Genomic DNA, 14,510 nt, shown 5'->3' with positions numbered 1-14,510 from the left:
TCTCATTTTCCCAAGAAATTCCAGCGAGATCTCTCATGGTGAGCTGCCGGTGGAGAATACGAAAAATAAAGGTCTGAATGTCTTTCCATTTGTCTGATGGGACTGCTATAGAGAAAGAAGGGGAATCTATTAGGAAACCTAGAAAGGTTATACGTTGGCAAGGGTTTAGTATTGATTTGGTATAATTTATCGAGAAGCCCAGATTGAGAAGCAGGGATACGATTAAGTCTCGTTGAGAGAGCAGCTTCTCGCATTCTGCATGGACTACCAGAAGGTCGTCCAAATAAATTATGCAGTGAATTTGTTTTTGCCAGAGATGAGACACTACCGCTTTCATAAGCCGGGTGAATGTGTAAGGGGCATTGGACAACCCAAAGACCATCACTGTCCATTGGTAGAGGACATCTTTCCAAAGAAATCTCAGAAGCCTTCTGTGGTTTGGGTGGACCTGAATAGCATGGAAGGCCTCCTTGAGGTCTATCTTTATACAATAGTCGTTTTGAGTAAGGAGGAAAGAAATCTCTGCCAGACCTTCCAGTCTGAATGTGCAATGTCTTATGTACCAATTTAGGGATTTGACTTCAAAACGGGTCTGTAAGAACTATCCTGCTTCCGTATGAGGAAGAGGTGACTGTTCCAACCTTTCTTGGAAGTGTATGCCAATTCTATTTTGCCCTGAGATAATGATTGGGTCAAAACGTCATCCAGCCGAGGGCTGGCATTTGTAGAACAGGGAAATGTTTGGCTGTGGAATCTTAGAAGTGGGAGAGACAGGCCTTTTTGTATGATATTTTTTTGTAATTCAATATTTTGTATTGGTTTTAACATTATAGATACCCTACTACATGAATAGAATAAAACATATACAGTATGGTAGGTATGAGGAAACAAATGCAACATATAATATATATGGGCATAGGACATTGTATAGGTATAATTAAGATTACATAAAAAAAAATCAGGATATACAATATAGTCCACTTTGTGAAGAAAATAGTAGGAACCCGAAGGCGCATTTCGGGCCCTAGTAACCGGATAAGAGTATACAAATATCCTCCCACTTCTAGCTATATCAATTAGATATCAAATCATTATAAGGTAAAACATCTGCCGGTTATCAAAACTACACAAATTGGGTGTGCATAGAAAAAAAAAGCATAATATCAATGGGGTGTATACAATAGACATTAAAGAAAAATAAGGGAACTAGTAAGATTTACACCCATCATAAGTATATGTCCAAACTATTGCCTCCCTACACCACCAAACCTACCGAACCCATCCCTAACTACAAACTAAACATATACTCAAAAAAAAATAAACACAATTACCCAAAGCAAACCTCCCTATAACCCTCCACTCTGTATAACCTGACCCCAACCTAGGCATACTTGGATCCCTTCACAAAATTCACTTACTATAAACTCTAACTAAATACCAATTCCCCCCACGCCTAATACACAAATACAAAAAAAAATATTGTATATATCTCAGGAGCATACCCCCCCCCTCCCCAACCCAGAGAAAGGATAATAACACCACAATAAGACAGGGGCAAAATACTATATGGCCATGAGCCAGATATGGCCCAGCTCCCATGCACAAATGGAGACACAATAAAACAGGACATAATCTAGGCATGACACTAGAGTTTTAAACAATCAGAACAACAGGATATACGTATATATACAAAGTGAGAAAAATAAAAAATGGGGAAAAAAAACATACATAGTAGGCATCAGCAGACTAGTCAAACAATTAACATCAGAGAAGGCATCAATACACAACAAAAACAATTATCTCCAATGTACTAATCAGGCCAAGCTTCAGCCTCCTGGAAAATAATGAAAAGAAATAAAGTCTCGATCCAGCCTCCCCAAGAACAAACATAATAATAAATAAAGTACTGTAACGGCAAATCACGACTCTCCATCACAGCCGATAGGCATAGATACCGGACTTCTTGAGGAGCCACTGAAGAATCAGAGTATCCAGGGTTTGAGAGATCGTCAAACTTGAAAGGAAACACAATCACTAAGTAGGATAAATCCAGGAATTGCTTTTTTGCAGGCAAAGTGAGGTCCTCACATTCAGAGAGAGAAATAGAAAATTGAGTACTAACGAAACACTCAACATTGGCGGGAGATGGTATCTGAGGCTTGAAGGTGGTTAAGCAGACAGAACCAGAAGTATCACCACCCTCCAATTCGGGATCACAGGCCTCCATTTCAGTAAGCTGTACTTCAGTATGTGATAAATGATAACATGAAAGAGATAACTGAAAGTGCAATTTCGCCACCCAAGCCACGAGCCTCTCTTCAGAGTTGGTGATGGCTTTAAGGAGAAGTTCCATATTATTTAAAGAAGGCATAGCCATCTCAGGAGATATTCATAGAAACAAGTATCAAAACAGGATGGTAGTATAATACAATACTTCACTGGAGATGATCAGAAACAGCAGGCACTGCAATCCAGGATACTCAGGATAACCAACAGAATATCTGCCTTCAGCCTACAGGCCTTTGCTGCTGTAGAGTAGCACTTCAAAACTTTGGCTGGGTTTAGAAACTGCGGGTTCACAAAGGTCACCAACAATCTACACACCGTGAGGAGATGCTTATCCACCTCTTTAACTACTCAGGGCACTGACCGGAATACATACAACTCCAGTAAAGGAAGCAGGAGCAGCAGCTACCCAGGCTGAATACAAGATGGCAGCAGGGCCCGGGAGTCACGGGTCCACAGAAGCCCACAGAGGACCGTGGAATGACAGGAGCAGGGTCCTCTAACTACCCGCCCACCCAGGACTTCTTTCAGGAAGGTAATGGAATCAATGCCTCAACCAGGAGCTGCAGCAGCCGCTGCACCCAAATCCAAAATGGTGCCTGCGATGAAGAGACGCTGCAGGGGGAAAGTAATTGCTCTCACAACACAGCAACCAGAAGGAATAGGCAGGCCGAGGGACTTCAGGAGCGTGGAGAGGTAAGTAATCAACAATGTGCCAAAGTGGGAGCCCAGTCAGAGGGAACAGGATAATAATTCTGGATATTTGGGCCTAGGAGCTCGTCCTGGCCATGCTCCCCCTTTTTGTATGATATTTAGCAGCCATTTGTCTGTGGTAATCTCCCTCCACAAAACTGTTGCATGAGAGGCCAAGGTGGGAGGGTATCTCTAAACGACTTACTGTGCCCTCTGTGTCTTCTGGAAGGGTTGGAGTTAGCGGATGATGCACCTCTGGCACCTCGAATCCTGTTGTAGCCTCCTCTTTGTCCTCGTGGGGCACCTTGCTGGTCTCGGGTCGAACTGCTGGATCCTGCAGGACGACCCTCCTGGCGAAAGGGCTGTTTGGAGGACTGATGGCGTTTAAGGTCCGCAAAGGATTTGCAGGCTTTGTAACGAATTTTAACCTCGCCAATGAATTCTGGGCCGAAAAGATCGGAGTCTGCAAGGTTAGGTACTTCTTCTGGCCTGGGGGCGAACTCAGTTAAACCAGCTCTAGCTAGCCAGCGGGTTCTATGAGTATTCGATATGAAATCGAAAGTCTGTCCTACCATCAGGGTCACTCTGCTTATAGCTTTAAGGAGAGCTGCCTTAGAGGCTACCAATGAGTCTAAAGATCTGCTAGCGGATTCCTCTTTCTCTGCTTTGTCCAGTACGAACAGCAGAGGACCAGCAGCGTCAGACACTTTAAATTGGATTTTCTGGAATAATTTGTCAATAGTGTCCCTCTGGGTTCTGTCACCAATGAGTGAAGACAGTACTGGGTCAATTTCTGGGGCAAAAAGAACAGGAATATCTGGAATACCTGTAGGATTACGCAGAACCATCTCAATCTCCTTACGATGGTGGTCGTAAATGCTAACTGGGCAAAATGATATACATGGGAGCGTTCGCTCAGTGCCCAGTGTGAGGCATAAACCTTATTAGGAGGTGTTATGCCTGCTAATGCCACGCTGGCCATTTGCAGGTCACTGTATTCGCCTCTCTTAGAGGATACTGAAGTTCTGGTGACTTCTTCTGACTCCCAGTCTACTGAGTGGTGACTGACGTCGTCATGTTGAATAAGGGCCAGGGAACGCTGCTTACTGGACCCACTGTGGGAGCGCGGCAGCGCTTGGTGCCAGGAACTGGCTGGAGATAAATGCCAGCCATGGGCAGGAGATGGTGGTTTGTTACGCACCATAGAGGTATTCCAGCTATGGGCAATACCTGGGAATGAGACTTTTGTCTCTTGTATTACTCACATTATTCTTCTTTGAAGTACTTTTCCTCACAATCTTGTGTGAGAACAGTGAAATGAAGGGGGGGGGAGGTAAACCTCCAGAGGCACACTATCTGCCTCAGAGCTATCCCAGCTGTCTTCTGACCTGGCAAGGTTGAGCAATCTTTTTCTTTTAAATATAAATTCCTCAGATGAGGAATAGTCAGTGGAGAGCTTTCTCCTATGTAGGTTATTACTAATATGGCTGTCAGATGGGGACACAGGCAAAGTATCTGTAGCAGACACAGAGACTGCATCCTCCATCTTCAGCGCTGAGGTCAAATCTGCAAGGGGAGGGCTGTACTAGGCAGGTAATCACGCGCGCACGTGACCAATGTGTGCACGCAGCCTGCTGGCTCATAAGCGGCTATCAGCACTTGTGTCTGCGCGCACATTATGCACCCGTGCACGCCAGCACGCTCCCCAGCTGTGGAAGAAGGTAAGTGAAAATTCTTTTCACTTCCCTTCTCCAGCGGCAGTCGGAAGACTTGCCATCCTACCCACCAGCTGTTGCTAGGTGGAAAGCCTCCCGAGGAACAAATCGGGAAATAAGTTATGTGAAAGAAGATATGAGGATAATGAGAAGGGAGTGGGTTCAATATAATAGATTAGAGGGGAGATGGGTGGGAAATAGGGCTACATTGGGATGGTGTAAAACACAGGACAGAGGTAGATGAGAATTACCTGTATATATACTGGACCCATACATAGAATTAGAACTGATAAGTCACAAACTTTTGTATTTTTTACTTGCTTTTCGATATCATACATTTATTTATAATTTAGGATCAGCTCATTGGTGGACCTGGATTATAAACCGACTGCAGACAAATGCAGAGATAAATTACAGAGAATGCTATGGAATAAGCAGGAACACCCTGACCCTGACTCTGCTAAACCCCTTCAGTCAGAATGGAATTTATGCAAAACAGACACATTGTAGCTGTAAAACCCAGAGAGCAATTAAAACAATTATTCAGGCAGCTGGCAGCTTACATAAAAAACCATACATACAAGTTCTAATAGTGTATCCCTTTGCTTTACTTCTCTGTCTCCTGAGTCGCTGCTCGAGCTCTTCTCTTTCATTCTCTCCTTCTTCTGGCTGCTCGGTGCTCTTTGAAACTGCGGCGCACAGGCTGACTGGGAGATCTGACATTCACATGGAAGGTCACATGCCACTAGCCTCTGACTCACTCACTGACGTACACATACAGCAAGCAGATAGAGTGATGCAGGGAGCTCAGGCCGGGTCATAATCTCTCCGTCTCCTGTCTACAGCTTTTGTCAGAATGATCTGATCAGAAGCTGCAGGGGGGAGAGAAATTAGGAATCTGAGCTACCTGCATTGCGGAACAGATCAATCGCCGCTGCAAGCGCTTAATAAATGTCGCTGATCTTGAAATTAATAACTACATAATTGTCCAGCCTCAGTGGTGCCCCCTGCTCAGATGCCGCTCTAGGCATGTGCTTATTCTGCCTATGCCTAGGGCCGGCTCTGCATTGGGGGCCCCACACTGCACTGCAACCCGGCCCACTTTGCACTCCGGACATGATGTAATATATTATGCGACGCTGCCAGTCAGTGCACTCCAGAGACAAGGTAAGAGGCATAGGGGTCTATGTACTAAGTAGTGATAAGTGACAGACTGAAAAGTGATAAGTCTGTGATAAGTGCCAGCCAATCAGCTCCCAACTGTAATTTTTTAAACACAGCCTGTGAGATGACAGTTGGAAGCTGATTGGCTGGCACCTTATCACAGACGTATCACTTTTCACTCTGTCACTTATCACTGCTTAGTACATAGACCCCATAGTGATGATGGTGATGGCTTGGGCGGGGTAAGGGGGCAATTTTACCAGTGGGTGCCACCAAAACTTAGCTGTCCCGAGGCCTCACAAGCCTTAATCCGCCCTTAGACTAACGTCACAGTAACTAATTTTCATTCTAGGCAAAGTGGACTGGAATATACTTGATATGTTTCACTATTTTGTTTATTTGATGCATAACCCTCATGTTTTTGGTTAGAGGGATTTTACCATTTTATATGTGTACGAGGTAAAATATGTGACTTTTGTGACCGGAGATGGCCTGTAGTGAGGGGGGGTGTTGGGAAGAAGTGCGCTACAGTGCTATTTCCTGTCTGCTCCTTCACAGAAGCAGCCCAGTGCCCTTTACCAAGATGACCACCAGGGGTGTTACGGCACATGCGCGGCCAAGCAATCTTTACTTCAGTGCTACACTGACATGTACCACTTAGCTTAGCGTGTGAGTACCTACAAATACCTGTATTACATGACCAGATGATCTGCCACTTATCATCGATCTAACCGTTTATACCGCAGTTACCACCATGTACCGCTGAATTCCTACAATAAACCTGCAAGCCTGGTTAAAGAACACTTAAATTCCTTATTCACATTATTATTAACCTCCTATGGTTTCATAACAATAGCACATATCAAAAGTTATTACATTACCAAGACTTCTCCAATACATTCCAAAGCTCAAGACATGTGGGATGATAAAGCAGTATGGAAATAAGTTTCACATTACATTCAACACGTAATGACAATGTATAGAGACCCATTCTGGAGTAGTCCATGCATTATGTTAAATGCACATTTCAGTATACACTATATTCTATAATAATCAGTGCCCTAAATAGAAGACTTGGGCTTATAAATGTACATGGAAGAAAATTCCACCTCACTCATTGACCAGGCACAAAGTTCTTAATACAACACTGAAGACTTTAACATCACACACAGTCCTGTATTCATTAATATAATGTTAATTTTACACAACATAAGTCACATAGGGCCTGATTCAGCATGGATCGCTATTCTGCTTATAGGCACGCAACTGTGTTGCTAATACGAGCAGTGATATTTAAATGTTTGCATTCGCATTGCGAATACAGCCTGACATCAGGACACCCACTTCCAGTGGCATAACTAAGGTATTTGGAGCCCAGGGCAAATTTGAAAACACCCCCCCCCCCCACTAACATACCGGGCGTGGTCACTTAAAAATGGGGCGTGTCAACATGACACACCCCTTTATTTTATTATTTTCACGCTGAACATTCCTATCCATATGCACCTTAACCCCAGTAGTACCCCTTATACAGTACCCCCAGTATGCAGTTGTGGTCCCTCTTATGCAGGCCCATAGTAGTGCCCCTTATACAGTATCCCCAATAGTGGTCCCGCTTATACAGCCCCAATTAGTTCCCCTTACTCAGTACCCCCAGTAGTGGCCCCCCAAATGCAGTGCCCCACGTAGTGTTCTCCCTTATGCAGTGCCCCCAGTAGCAGTCCCCACAATGCAGTGCGCCCAGTAGCAGTATCCCCTTATGCAGTGCCCTTTATATGGTGCCCCCAGTAGTAGTCCCCCCCCCTATGTAGTGCCCTTTATATAGTGACCCAGCAGTAGTCCCCCCCCATGCAGTTTTCCCAGTAGTGGTCCCCTTATGCAGGCACCCTGTAGTGATCCCCCCTATCCAGTGCCCCCTGTAGTGGCCCTTCCTATTATTTCCCCCAGTAGTGGTCCCCCGAGTGCAGTGCCTCTAGTAGGCCCCTTTTATAATGCCCCCAGTGGTATTTCCCCCAACTAGTAGTCCCCAGTAGAGTAGGTCCTCCCAATGGTGCCCCCAGTAGTAGCCACCCCTCCCCCAGTAGAGGTCCCTCCAGTAGTAGCCACCCCTCCCCCAGTAGAGGTCCCCCAGTAGTAGCCACCCCTGCCCCAGTAGAGGTCCCCCCAGTAGTAGCCACCCCTCCCCCAGTAGAGGTCCTCCAGTAGTAGCCACCCCTCCCCCAGTAGAGGTCCCCCCAGTAGTAGCCACCCCCCTCCCCCGTTGTGCAGATAGGTTAAAAATAATAATAATAAAAAAAAATAATATATATATATATATATATATCTCTATAAAAATATACTTACCTGAATCTCTGCTCCTGGTCCTGCTCTCGACGCCGCTCCCGCCCAGGCGGGCGCGCTCAGCATTATGGGACAGACGTCATGACGTCAGTCCCATTACCCACTGCAGGAGCCGGACGGAAGTCCGGCTCTTGCAGTGGGTGCTGCAGCAGTCAATGAGAGTCTATCTGACTCTCATTGGCTGCTGTTTAACACACGCATCGCCGCCAGCGCTGGCGGTGATGCGTGTGTTATGCACAGCCTGAGCCCGCCTCCTGGCGCTATAGGGCAAGCGCTCAGGGGGAGGGAACGGGCTCAGGCGTGCAGCACAGGACCGGCGCTGGAAGCCTAGCGCCGGTCCTGTGTAAATGTGTAGCGCTGACCGCACTCACTGCGGTCAGCGCTACACTGGCTAACTAGGGCGGGCGGGCCAGTACTGTGGCCGGCGGCGCCCCCCCGCGCCGCCGGTCCAACGGCGCCCAGGGCACGAACCCCGCACGCCCTGCCCTACTTACGCCACTGCCCACTTCCCCTTACTCACATCCGTACACTTGGCCAACATAGCGAAACAATCGGTAACATCGGACCCAGACGCAGAGTTAAGGAAGCCCAGACCTCACTCAGGAATTGCTAACTTCTGCGCATGCTATGAGTACTCAGGAAAGCGTCTGGTATTGCAGTGGATAATTTATGCATGCCCATGCATTGAAACGCATTGGCATGCCTGTGTTCACACGGCCACCCCCCGTCACCACCCACAAACGGCAATTCCTGTCAATCACTCTGTTGTTCGTCTGCGTAGCCTCTGCGTACGCAGTTCTGAATGCAGCGTCTGGCTTGAGTATGCGCAGTGCAAATTAACCGACCGATTGCGTTCGTATTAGCAACTGCGATCCTTGCTGAATCAGGCCCATAATTACAGAGTTAATTACTCATTCCCACAAAGGTGACATTTTTAAGTGATCTACTGTATCAGCAGTAATGTCAACCAGATGATCGGATATTCATACGACTAAGTTTGGGCACGATATCAGCTCATCATTTACGTGAAATGTTGTGCAGCAGGTCAGATCAAATCATCTGATGTGACCTGATTTGGAATGATAATGGGCTTTGGCCCTGATTCAGACCCGCTCGCAGCCTCAGGCAGCTCGCAGGGTCTGTGGACGTTTGTTTTTTTCTCCTGCCGCTCGCAAAGCTGTGGAAGACCTCCCACAGCTTGTGCAAGCAACCTGGAAACCGTCGCGATTATCGCGACCATCGGGCTTGCGACAAGATCGAGCGGCTCTGAATCAGGCCCATTGTGTACAGCATAAACACTGAGATCATTGGACCAAGAGTCAAAAAAGCCAGCCCCTCTGTCAAACTTGTCTGCGCCAGCTTTTCTGCCCTGCTCCAGTCTATGCAAACCTCCCTGCCTTTTGTCTATACTAGCCTATGCCTGTGCCCATCTCTCTGTCCTTCCGCTGTCTGTGCAAGCCTCTATACTCTCCACTCTACACCATCATTTCTGCCCATACCCTCTATGTACCCATCTTTGCCCTTCGTCTGTCTGTATCAGCCTCTCTATCCCTCTTGGTCTGTGACAGCCTCTCTACTCTTCTCCCTGCACCAACCTTCCCCAGTCTGTGCTGACCTCTCTACCTTCCCCAGTCTGTGCTGACCTCTCTACCTTCCATAGTCTGTGCTGACCTCTCTACCTTTCCCAGTCTGTGCTGACCTCTCTACCTTTCCCAGTCTGTGCTGACCTCTCTACCTTTCCCTGTGTGTGCCAGTCTCTGTTCTTAAACTGTCTGCACCAGACTACCTGCTTATTTTTGTATATGAAAGCCTCTCAGGTCTTCTATCTGCGCTGGCCTCTGCCTCTTCCCAGTCTGTGCTGGCTCTTTTTCGTAAGCCCTTTCTGCCTTTCCAGTGTCTGTGCAGGTGTCTCTCCCTCTGTTCATGTGCCTCTGTTTCCCTTTTTGTGTGCACATCTGTACAATATGAAAACAATGTTTCCGCAGAATACATAGAAAAAGATTGTTGATTGCTGACATTTGATGAGAATTTTCTGGTTTCTTGTTTGGATTTTCCTGGAGTATATATTGGGGCATTTACACAGAGACGCCTGAGACTGAAAACACGTTTTAGTCGCAATCTGATTCAACTAGGACATACCAGGAGGCTGCACTGATTAATTTGATGTGCTATTTGGGTGTGGCCAGTGCCATGTGGGCGTGTACACCTTTACACTGTGAGTCCCAATTTCTCCCTTAACCAGAAAAGTCAAAGATTTGCATCATTTTGTGAGGAAAAGAGAAATAGAATTTCAGTACTTAAGATTTACGACCGACTATGTAGCTGATCATCATCATGCTGTCGTGAATGTGGGCCTATTTTTTTGTGGCGGCCTGGAGCTGTAGCTCCATCTGCCCCATTGTTAATATTGCCCTGGTTGCAGTAATAAAGCATTTGTTACCAAATGGAGAAAAATTCTGAATAACTGGATTACTGACATTATGCTTCTATATGTGGAATATGAACAACCAATTCTAAAGGGAACTTAAGAGGACATTGCTAAAGTCAAATATGGTTTACTAATTAAGGCTTCATTTGATATATTGTCTAAAATCAATGACAATATATTATAGGGTAAATCAAAAATGTAAATCGTGACTATAAAGATAATGAGCTGGAAACAGTTTACACTTTTAAATATATGAGGTGTCAAGAGGATAAATTATGTAAAGGAAGAAATTAGTATGGACATTCAGTCCTCATCATGTGTTATAAGGTTTAATGCTGACTTGTGCCTCCAATGATTTTACAATAAATCAATCAATTATTGTGCAGTCTTACAATCAAGAGTACAGAGGAAGAAAAAAAACAAGAATAGATCTTCCTTTAACCAGTCAACATCATCAGAGGTACAAGACTTATTGATAAATATATAACTTCTTATGCATTTTGGGGACAAGAGACTGTAATACATAACATACCTGATTTTGATCCTACTTACATATTAAAAAAATGTTTTTAAGCAAATGGACTGTTATAAAAAAAATTTTTTTTTTTCCTACTGAAAACAGATCTGATGTTTATGCCAAATAAGACAATATACAGTAAATGGTCAAGTTAAATTAAGATTGAAAAGTGATTTTGTATTTTCAATTATAACTCAATCAATAGAAACATTTTCATATATGCTATTAAAGGAAGGATAAAGTTATATGATAAGAGTAATCTCACTTATGAGCAATTATGTTATTAGAGCTAACTTAGTAAAGAAGTCCATTAATTTAAGTTAATAAGATACCCCACAGTAAGCTTTAAAAAATTGACTGATGACTATATTGAATCTTCTATACTTGAATACATAACTATAAAAACATAAAGAGATTTTTTGATTAATGGCAGTCCTTTAGCACCTATTTTTTATATTTTACTCGAAGGTTCATGAAAATGTTAATGACCCTCCTGGGCGTCCAATTCTATCTAGAACTAATTCATTAATTCAGTCTTAGGCAAAATGTATTGACCATTATTTGCTAATTTTGGTACAGAAAATTCCAACACAGATACACAGAATTTTTTTTTTCACATTTGGAGAAACATGAATTATTGTGTAGAATTCACGTACAAAGGCTTCATATCCTATGAAGAAAGCATTGAATGCACTAGGGAAGCATAGGTGTAAAAAAAGATCGGTACTCAGGACAGTTTTTGCCCTCTTCCCATTGCGTAACCAATATACTCCATAGATTGTAAGCTTATATGAGCAGGGCCCTCTACCATTTGTCTTCTGTACATAATTATGTCAAATGCTCACTTGTATCTTTGTGAATGTTATACTGTCTGTATTAGTCTGTACTTATTTGTCAGTTTTATACCTTTGGGGCTCCTTATAAATAAAAGATAGGAACAATAATATTGAACTACATATTTAAAATTCCACAATGATTTCCACCTTCAGAACAAGTATGGACATGAACACGGGCCAAGGTTTTGCAAATATTTTATCTATCTACTAGAAAGTTAGTCTGTCTGTCTATCTGTCCTTTATGCACGGCCAGAGGTTTGGATCTAGCGCCACCAAATTTGATAGGTGGTGTAGTTTGACCATGATTAGCTTTTTGCTTAAGTTCGAACTTCATCAGGGCCCCACACTGTCACATAGTCCTTAAAAATGGGGACACTCTTAAATGACACAGGTTCTGGGGCTGGCTCCAGTGGAAATTGGCAGTCTGCCAAAAACATGTGTGAAAGCTACAAAAGTATAATTTTAACCTTACAGTCAGGGCAAGTGTCAAACTTTATGACATATGCAAGTTCATATTAAATCCAGAGTTAGTCCTTTTTAAAGTGGCAATATTTATTAGACAGCTGTCTGTGTTTGCATGCGGAACTAGAACTTTGTGGGCCACATAGCAAGATCTTAAAAGGACCCAACCCAGAGGTAAAAAAACACATACATTGTCCCCACATAGAGCCCATTCATGTTATGCTACACATAGCACATTCAGGTTATGCTACACAGTAGTACACCGTTTACGTATTATGCCATGCAGTAGAAGTGCCCCTTATACATTATGCCACACAGGAATGCCCTTTAGAAATTATGCCACATAGTAATAGTGCCCCATATAAAACATTATTCCATGCAATAGTATTGCCCTTTACACATTATGCCACACAGTAATGTCCCTTATAACTTTATGCCACACAGTAATGCCCCTTACACATTATACCACCCCAGAAAATCACCTCCCCGTGTCCCTCCAGCAGCCTCTTGCCTGCCACTGTGTGCCAGCAGTAGCCAGCAGGTGTGGATTTGGTGCCGGGCTGCCAGCTAATCACCGCTTGTGCACCAGCAGGCACTGTCGGTGCAATTTGAATCTGCCGTCGGTCGCGAGCCAACCGAAGATCGCGGACCAGCACTCAATCAGGAGCCACCACTACTGATTTGCTGCCGGTCCGCAAGCTCTGATTGCCTCACGACCAGTGGCGCTGTCTCTCCATGTCTGCCTGCCGATGTGGCAGCTGTAATCAAATCAGCGCCGCTGACATGAGGTCCCTCCTAAGTGGCCTTGACTGACCTGGCCCACCTTGTGTGTGTGACTGGGTGCAGGGGGAGCGGCGGGCCAGACATAGTTCGGGCACCATAGCAGCCGCACCCTTTGCACCTACGGAAGTTAAGCCACTGTTTGCATTCACGTTAGCAAACAGTGGGGTCTTTTTCAGTATCAATGGAATGGGGTTTTATAGGCAAGGACAATGTAAACAAATAAAGGCTGCAGGTATATTTCAGGGTCTAGTCTTCAACCCGGGCAAAGCCGGGCATCCCAGCTAGTGTATAATATGCAAAAGTCCCTATTTCTTGAAGATACACATCATATGATAAATATTACCCATTGATATAGATTTGTTGATGACATATTTTTCATTTGGAGAACTGATGAGAAGAATTTTCATGGAAAGATGAGAATACTTCTTATAATAACCTTATGTTGGAGAAAAACTGTGAATTAATTTTTAGACTGTACAGATTTCAACAATTGATTTAACAGATTTGTATTATTAAATTACCAAGTTTGCAAAAATCCAAAGATTTGGACAAAACGCAATGCTGCCCTATGGTATTATTACTTTGTCCAACGGAGTGAAGAAGCCATATTACTACTGTCAGCGGGTGTGAGGGACTTGTGATTGGCAAGGACGCTGCCGTATCACTATCTTTGCTGACTCCTGATACACTGTGGATCACAGTGGGAACCTACAAATAATTCCCTTCAGTTGCCTTACTACTAAAGCCGGCAGGACCCAGTGGCGGGAGAAAGCCACAAGAAACCAAGCGCTAAGGGGTATAGAAAACTGACAGCCGCTGCAGTGTGTACAAAAACGAGACTACCACTCTGACTTATAGCACTGATGGGACTCTACTAAGGCAGCCCGTTAACCTGTGCTGGAAAACGAAAGGCAGGTAAACTTGTGTACTTTGTACATGGACACTTTATAATCAGTGGCACTGATACTTTGTACCAACTTTGTTTTCCTCCATCCTGGATATGTTTACAAACTCAATTCACTTAATTACTATGCCTCCTAACTGGACATATTGACTATTTCTACTGAACATTTACAATATATTACACATATATATATATATATATATATATATATATATATATAAAACTAATTTTATATATCTTTATGTATTTTTAATTTATTTACATGTGATGTATATTTGATCTAGTATCTATTGTGCACCTATGTATCTTTTGCTATAAATTATACATACTTTATTGATCTACTAGTAATTGAATAGTTTTTTTTGATACACAGCAATTTGCT

At 44.0% G+C, this 14,510-nt stretch overlaps 1 pseudogene; it reads right to left on the bottom strand.

The window, feature by feature from the left end:
• Nucleotides 1-3,097: 3,097 nt before the first annotated feature.
• Nucleotides 3,098-4,525, bottom strand: LOC148521927 (uncharacterized; annotated as a pseudogene).
• Between the last annotated feature and the right edge of the window lie 9,985 nt (nucleotides 4,526-14,510).

Source organism: Taudactylus pleione, unplaced genomic scaffold (assembly GCF_031769625.1).
Source record: "Taudactylus pleione unplaced genomic scaffold, aTauple2 ptg000154l, whole genome shotgun sequence".
Classification (NCBI taxonomy): Eukaryota; Metazoa; Chordata; class Amphibia; order Anura; family Myobatrachidae; genus Taudactylus; species Taudactylus pleione.
Note: the sequence above shows the minus strand (reverse complement) of the source record. Positions and strands in the feature narration are given on the sequence as shown.